The following is a 7,673-nucleotide window of genomic DNA, read 5'->3' on the forward strand; positions in this document are numbered from 1 at the left end:
TCCTCCCAGTGAATTAGTGAAAAACTTTCATTGATTTTACTTATTCAGGATAAAAAATTAGGAAATATAGCTGAAATCTGTTTATAGAGTCCTAACTTTTTTTTTTTTTTTTTTTTTTTGGGAGGGGGAGGGTTATTTATGTTATTTTTATGTTTTAAAACATGAAATGTAATTTTTTTTCTGATTTAGAATTTCATGGTGGCAAGCATCAGTTTATTTTTAATTGCATAATATTTACTAAGTCACCAAATGAAATTAGGATGGTCATGTGTTTAAGACACACAGTTGAGATAAGAGATCTCCTACAGATGTCAAAACTTACTATCTTGGGCAGAAGGCTTCCTTAGCTCTCCTTACTGACAGCAAAATCTGAGTACATTTTCTCAGGAGTAGTTTTTCCTGTATCTTTGCCAATACTTCTTACCAGATATTTCTTTTTGCTATTGTTGACTAAATCTTTTCCCAAATTTTAAGTCAAATACTGTAAAGCTGGGGTGGCGCAAAAGCTGAGGGACAGTATCAAAGTTGTCTTAATGTTTAGCATAGTTTTAAATGAAAAGTTTCAAGTTGCAGTGTGAAAATAGATTTCAGTTTTTACATAAAGAATTTTAATTGCTAAAGGATGAAGAAGATACCAAGCCAAAACGAAAATTCCCAGTTGGACTGAATTAAATGTTCCCACTGCGCTGGAATTTGTGTGTAAATACATTTATATATATAAATATATATTCATATGTAGTTTTTTTTTTAATTGGTCAGAGAAAAAAAAAGAGCAGAAATCCATTGTACGTTAACTCTAATTTGACACCAGCAGTCAACTAAAAAAAAAATCAGTTAATTATGCTTTGCAATTAAAGAACAATCTGAATGAGCATTCTCCAACAATAGTATATCAGACATCAGCAATTTTAATTTGACAACAGAAAAGCAAAAGCACAGATCAAGAGGAGCAAAATAAAATATCCAGCTCTTCCTAAGTCTCCCTAATCAGGGGGAAAAAAAATCTGACTTTGTCTGCTAAGGCCTGACTTGATAACAGGACACACATTTCTACACCCAGTTTCTGGTGTCAGCAATCTTTTTGTTAATATTTTGTAAAATAATCTGTCAGTTAGCTTTGAAATGTGGTGTAACTAGCTTACTTGTGCATCCTACCTATCAAATCATCCTTGTATTTCTGTGCAGACAATAGTGTTACTCCAGCTAAAGCTCAGCAGCTGCTTTGTATTTCACAAAACAGCCATTATATACAACTTCTTACAAAAAGCCACACCGTGCAGTTTTTCTGTAATTACTTTAGATGGACCCTCTGAACCTTTTCTAACATTACAACACCACTTTGTCAGAATAGAAACTATATAGACATATTCAGTTATAGTTCTGGGAATAATTTTCTGCATTTTCCTTAAGTTATCAAAAAAAAAAAAAAAGAAAAAAAATCTAAAATCAGCAAGAAGAATCATCTGCAACAGTACAGAAATGAATATAAAATTCAAAAAAAGTCTTGTGATGTAAAATGAAGAGATGATAACAATGGCAATACATACACAATAGGATTGCGATCTGATGCTTGAGTCTTAGTCCCACTTCTATCATTGACTGAACTTGACACTTTTCATTTGCATCATTTTACAAACATGAGATGGGCTTGAGATTGCTGCTTTAACATAGGGATAGCTAGATGAGACATACTAGGAGACTTGACTTTTCAAATTGAGTTTTGGAGTCTGTGTCCTTTGTGATAACTGAGCCTCAGCAGGATTAATGACATTTACTCTCTTCAAAAATGTATTATGAACATTTAACTGATGTTCATGAGTAACATTTATACAGAACATACTATTGAAGACATTGCAAGGAGTAGAAATACTACTTGAAAATTCCTGACTTGCCTCTCTCAGTAATTCCTATGAGTGAGCTACAGCCTGGGTCTGAAGTTTGCTAAGTTCTGCCTTACCCTACCGGTTCTTTTTAATTTTGACATGCGAAAGGATTTCCAGGTATGTCTGAATTGCATCTATCACTTGTTTCTATTCTCTGGTCCTCTTTTCATATTCATTCATCAAATACCTGATAAAATGGTTCAAGTTTAAACATACAAGACTGGCAATAGTAATCTTTGATCATCTTTCTTAAATTAGCCTTTTTTTGCAGGCACAGCAAGTTAACTATAAATCCTAACCTAAATTTATAAACTGCGTAAGTTTTCAGCTATGTTTGTTATGTAGTCTATTTAAAGATTCCAATGCTGGTTAAAGAATACCCATAGGCAAAAGACAGTTGATGTGTCTTAGTTAGAGATGCATTATACAAAAATCATACATTGATCTAAAAGTGTTTTACCTCCCAGTAATAAAAATTGCATATATCCTAACTATGCTTCGCACAGAAAGTTTCCTGAAGTATGAATTTTCAGTGACCTCCCTTTTCCACAGGTTTCCAGATACTGGAGTGGCTTTTCCATATCAGGTAGCCAAGTTTAAGGCACACTTCTTATTCACAGACTAGCAGATCAGAGGCAAGATACCATTGCTCTCTACCATCCATTCCAGCAACATATGCAGCTTAGCTAAACCAAAGAAAAGTTACAGTCTCCAAAGTTTTGGTTCCACTGTTAACCTCTTAAATCCCACGCACCCCTACAACCCATTATCAATACCAAAGAAATCATTCAGCCATTCAACCCTTGTCCATGTCCATGAGACAGGTGATGTCACTTAAGCAAGTCTTTGAGAGAAATCATAGAACTGGTAGTTCTTTCTCTGTTGTACAACAGTTCTTGCAAGAATGGGTTCCACAAACCTTTAGCTGGATCAAGGAACTCCAAATTTCCTTACATATCTTAAATACTGTAAAAATACAAAGACTACTTGCAATACAAAAGAACGAGGAAAATGTTATAGAGTATGTAGTAGTACTAATAGAATTTTCTAGGCCTTTTATATAATTCAGTATAAACTAAGGCTTTTAATTTAAATTAAACCAAAAAGAGATGTAAAAGGAAGAAGAATCAAAGGAATGAGATTAGGCAAAAGAACAGAATAACTCGCTTTTTCCCCTGCCCATGTGCAACTAGCCATAGAACAAGATCAGAGTGGTTTAAATAACCACAGAATATAAAGGTTATGCTAGAGGTTAGCTTGTGCCTGCTTAAAGTCAACATGACAAAATAAATATCTTCACATCCTACAGAGCTTGATTTTAATGATTATATAGTAAAAGATAAGCTCTATCCTGGAGTTTTGTTCCTCTGGTATGCCTATGGTGAGGTTCCCACCTGCCTTTGCAATGAGATATTCATTTCATCACAACATTACAGCTTGGGAAAGATTAGTCCCAGCCATCTGAGAGCTTTTACTAATTTAAATCAGTCTTTGAGAATGAAGATATTTCTCTTAGCTTTTTAAAATTTAGCATTTATGTATTGATTTCAAGCACTGTTTTTATTACATTATTTTGATTCTATTGAGTATTGAATTTTTTTGTTAGTAAAGTTCTTTCAAAATGAATTATTCTCCTTTCAGAATGGGTTCTTTTGGTTCTCAGCTCATTCCAACAGCTTTCAATATTAGTAGTGCTTTTATTGCTATAGGATAAGCATTATGCAAGTAAAATAGCATTATTCTTCAATTAAGACAAGCTTGTCCTTGTTTATATTCCAATATTCCAAGATGGTAATATCACTGTAGCATGACAATGTCCTCCTTAAATGAAATGGCTGGTTATTCGGGACTCAATAATTTGTTGTAGTTTCTGTGTGCAACCTGTTTAAAAATATTCTTAGCAGCTTCAAGTTTTCACTGCATGATTTTCAGGTGATGGGTCAAAGATAACTTGCTTGCAGATAACTTCACTAAAACAAAACAAACAAACAAAAAACCCCCCATATTTCATTAATTTAAGAGGCTAAGCTGGTCAAAAAGAAAACACTTGTTCGTTTGTCAACAAACCCCAAGAATGGAAGAAGGCTCAGAGGAAAAGGGGCACAGGCGATGTGCTCATGAAGCTTAGGGGATGAATATAAGGAGTGACCACAGTTGTTGTAAAGACGGCAGAACTTACATCACTTCAAAGGGGATTGGCGGGAGACCTTTATTTTGTCTGTATCTGTTGAATGGATCAACTGGCTATATCAGCTGAGGGGAACTGGTTGTGTAAATGGCCTTCCCTGAATCAAAAAAGTGTGAATGTCCTCCTGAGCCAGCCAGACCAGCAGAGGGGAAGTGGGGGGAGGAGGGCAGCATGTTTATACACAGCTTGGCTCAGTCCAACATAAAGTATACACCGTGAGCAACCAGCAAAATGAACTTTGAAGAGAACAACAGGCTTAAACTAGCTTCCGCCCGCATATTCCATCCTGGTGACTGGGGATGCCCAGTGTCATGATGGTGAGCTTATAGAGACTGGCAATGGGAATCATGTTTCTATTGTGATCCGATTGCAATTGCAATATTGTGCTTCTATTGTGATTTCAGTACATTGCTGTGTCACTCTGTTAATCAAAATCCTGAGTAACATCAAATATCGTCAAATAAGTAAATTTGCTATTAAAACATTAAACCCTCCTTGTGTGGAATATCTAAAAGAACCTGGTCAGAGAATATTGGACTCTGACAAATATGAAGGGTACATGACTCATCTGCCTTCAGATTTAACTCAAGTCACATCTCTCTCCACTGTTACACTCCTGGTTGTCCTTTGAACAACCATCATCAAATATTTCCATGGAAAATAATATGTTCATTTTGAAATTAAATTAATGTCATTATACAATTAAAGTTCCCCTGTGTTTTAGCGTATTTGAAAGCTTTGTTTAAACACATCTATTTCATTTGGCAGTAAACAAATTTCAGGAAAAAGTATATTAGTAGCCTGATTTTTTTTCTTCAATAAAACATAATTATTGAATCCAATTTATACTAATGCACTGGATATTTCAATTACAAAAAAAAAAAAACACAGTAATGTGTGGGGAAAAGCCAGTCCGATTCAAGTCAGCGTCAACTGTATCTCAATGAAAATGGAGTCATACCTTTTTTCTTTGAATGTTTAGAAAATAATTCAGGTTGTTACACCCATGTAGAAAAATTCTGATTGTGTCGGAATTTTCACAAAAGTACCGAAGCAAACGAAAAGCAGTGGTTATTCATATTCCCTCACCATTTTTTGCCAGTGCCTGACTCTTATGTTCTCTATGAGTTCTTGACCATGCTGTCAGTCCTTCTGTGCTACCTACATACTTTATTTTTACCCTGTTTGGCAGTTTCTATTTCATTCATAAACCACAAAATCTCCTCCAAACAATAGTTTTTCATGTGCTTTGAGGAGCCAACAAGGAGAGGTGCTCTGCTGGACCTCATACTCATCAGCAACAAGGGGCTCACTGGGGACGTGAATGTCAAAGGCAGACTTGCCTGCAGTGACCATGAGATGGTGGAGTTCAGGATCCTGAGGGCAAGGAGGAAGGTGAAAAGCAAACTCACAACCCTGGACTTCAGGAGAGCAGACTTTGGCCTTTTCAAAATCTTCTTGGAGAGGTTCTGTGAGATCAGTCCCTGGAGGGAAGAAGGGCCCAAGAAAGCTGGTTAATATTCAAGATCACCTCCTCAAAGCTCAAGAGAGTTCCATCCCAACAAATAAGAAGTCAGGCAAAAACTCAAGGAAGCCTGCGTGGATGAATAAAGAGCTCCTAGCCAAAGTCAAACACAAAAAGGAGGCATAGAGAGGGTGGAAGCAAGGACGGGTAACCTGGGAGGAATACTGAAACATTGGCCGAGCATCCAGGGATGAAGTTAGGAAAGCTAAAGCCCAAATGGAATTGAATCTGGCCAGGGATGTCAAAGACAAGAAGAAGGTCCTCTATAAGTACATAGGTGACAAAAGGAAGACTAGGGAAAATGTGGGCCTATTGCTCAACTAGACAGGGGATCTGGTTACACAGGATATGGAAAAGGCTGAGGTACTGAACACCTTAAAGGCTGAGGTACTGAACACCTTCTTTGCCTCAGTCTTTACTAGCAAGAACAGTCTTCAGAAATCCCAGGCCCTGGAGACTGGGGGAAAGGCTAGAGCAAGGAAAAAGATCTTGGTGGAAGAGGATCAGATCAGGGAATACTTAAGCACGGTGGACATAGATAAGTCCATGGGCCCTGATGGGATGCAACCATGAGTGCTGAGGGAAGCTGGCTAAGGTCATTGCGAGGCCAGTCTCCATAATCCTTGATTGATCATGGAGACTGGGAGAAGTGCTTGAAGACTGGAGGAAAGCAAAATTCACTTCTATCTTCAAGGGCAAGAAGGAGAATCCAGGGACCTACAGGCCAGTCAGCCTCACCTCGAGCCCTGGGAAGGGTGATGGAGCAGCTAATCCTGGAAACCATTTCCAGGCACATGAAGGACAAGAAAATCATCAGGAGTAGTCAGCACGGCTTCACCAAAGGGAAGTCCCTTGATAAACCAACTTGATAAACTTCTACAATGACATGACTTGTCTAGTAGACAAGGAGAGAGCAGCAGATATTTTCTGCCTGGACTTCAGTAAGGCCTTTGACACTGTCTCCTGTAAGATCCTCATACTGTTGATGTATGGGCTAGATAAGCGGACAGTGAAATGGGTTGAAAAGTGGCTGAATGGTCAGGCCCAGAGTGTGATGATCAGCGGCATGAAATCTAGTTGTTGGCCAGTAATTAGTGGCGTACCCCAGGGGTCAACACTGGATCCAATCCTGTTCAACATGTTCATTAATGATCTGGATGATGGGACAGTGTTTGCTGATGACATAAAACTGGGAGGAGTGGCTGATATGCCAAAGGGTCGTGCTGCCACAATCCAGAGGGACTTTTATAGGCTGGAGAAGTGGGCTGACAGGAACCTCATGAAGTTCAACATGGAGAAGTGCAAAGTCTGGCACCTGGGGAGGAACAACCCCATGCACCAATATATGCTGAGAGTCACCCAGCTGGAAAGCAGCTTGACAGAAAAGGACCTGGAGGTCCTCGTGGACAACAAGTTGAACACAAGTCAACAATGTGCCCTTGCAGCAAAGGCAGCTAATGGTATCCTGGGCTGTATTAGACAAAGTATTGCCAGCAGGTAAAGGGAAGTGATCCTTCCTCTCTAGTTGGCACTGTTGAGGCCACACCTGGAGTCCTGTGTCCAGGACTGGGCTCCTCAGTGCAAGAGAGACATGGACATATTGAAGAGAGTCCAATGAAGGGCCACTAAGATGATCAAGAGATTGGAGCATCTCTCCTATGAGGAAAGGCGGAGAGAGCTGGGACTGTTTAGCCTAGACAAAAGAAGACTTGGGGGGATCTCATCAATGTATATAAATACCTCAGGGGAAGGTGCAAAGAGGACAGAGGCAGGTTCTTTTCAGTGATGCCCAGTGACAGGACAGGAGGCAATGGGCAAAAACTGAAACACGAGAGGTTCAGTCTGAACATAAGGAAACATTTTTTTACTGTGAGACCTAGTAGTCTTTTATATCATAAGCATGTTGAACAGTTACTGTAACAGTATGTGGAAACTGGACAGCTGTGCACAAATGTAAGCATATATTTACATCTTTAACTCAATTTTATTTAGAGTGTAATGTGATACTGTTTGCATCATGCTATAAGCAATAAAACTGCCTCTTTCAAGAACTCGTTCCCATAAAATGCCACTTACA

At 38.5% G+C, this 7,673-nt stretch overlaps 1 pseudogene; it reads left to right on the plus strand.

The window, feature by feature from the left end:
- The first annotated feature begins 5,784 nt into the window (after nucleotides 1–5,784).
- Nucleotides 5,785–7,121, plus strand: LOC104076145 (annotated as a pseudogene).
- The last annotated feature ends 552 nt before the right edge of the window (nucleotides 7,122–7,673 follow it).

This window comes from Fulmarus glacialis, unplaced genomic scaffold, assembly GCF_000690835.1.
Source record: "Fulmarus glacialis isolate BGI_N327 unplaced genomic scaffold, ASM69083v1 scaffold1334, whole genome shotgun sequence".
Classification (NCBI taxonomy): domain Eukaryota; kingdom Metazoa; phylum Chordata; class Aves; order Procellariiformes; family Procellariidae; genus Fulmarus; species Fulmarus glacialis.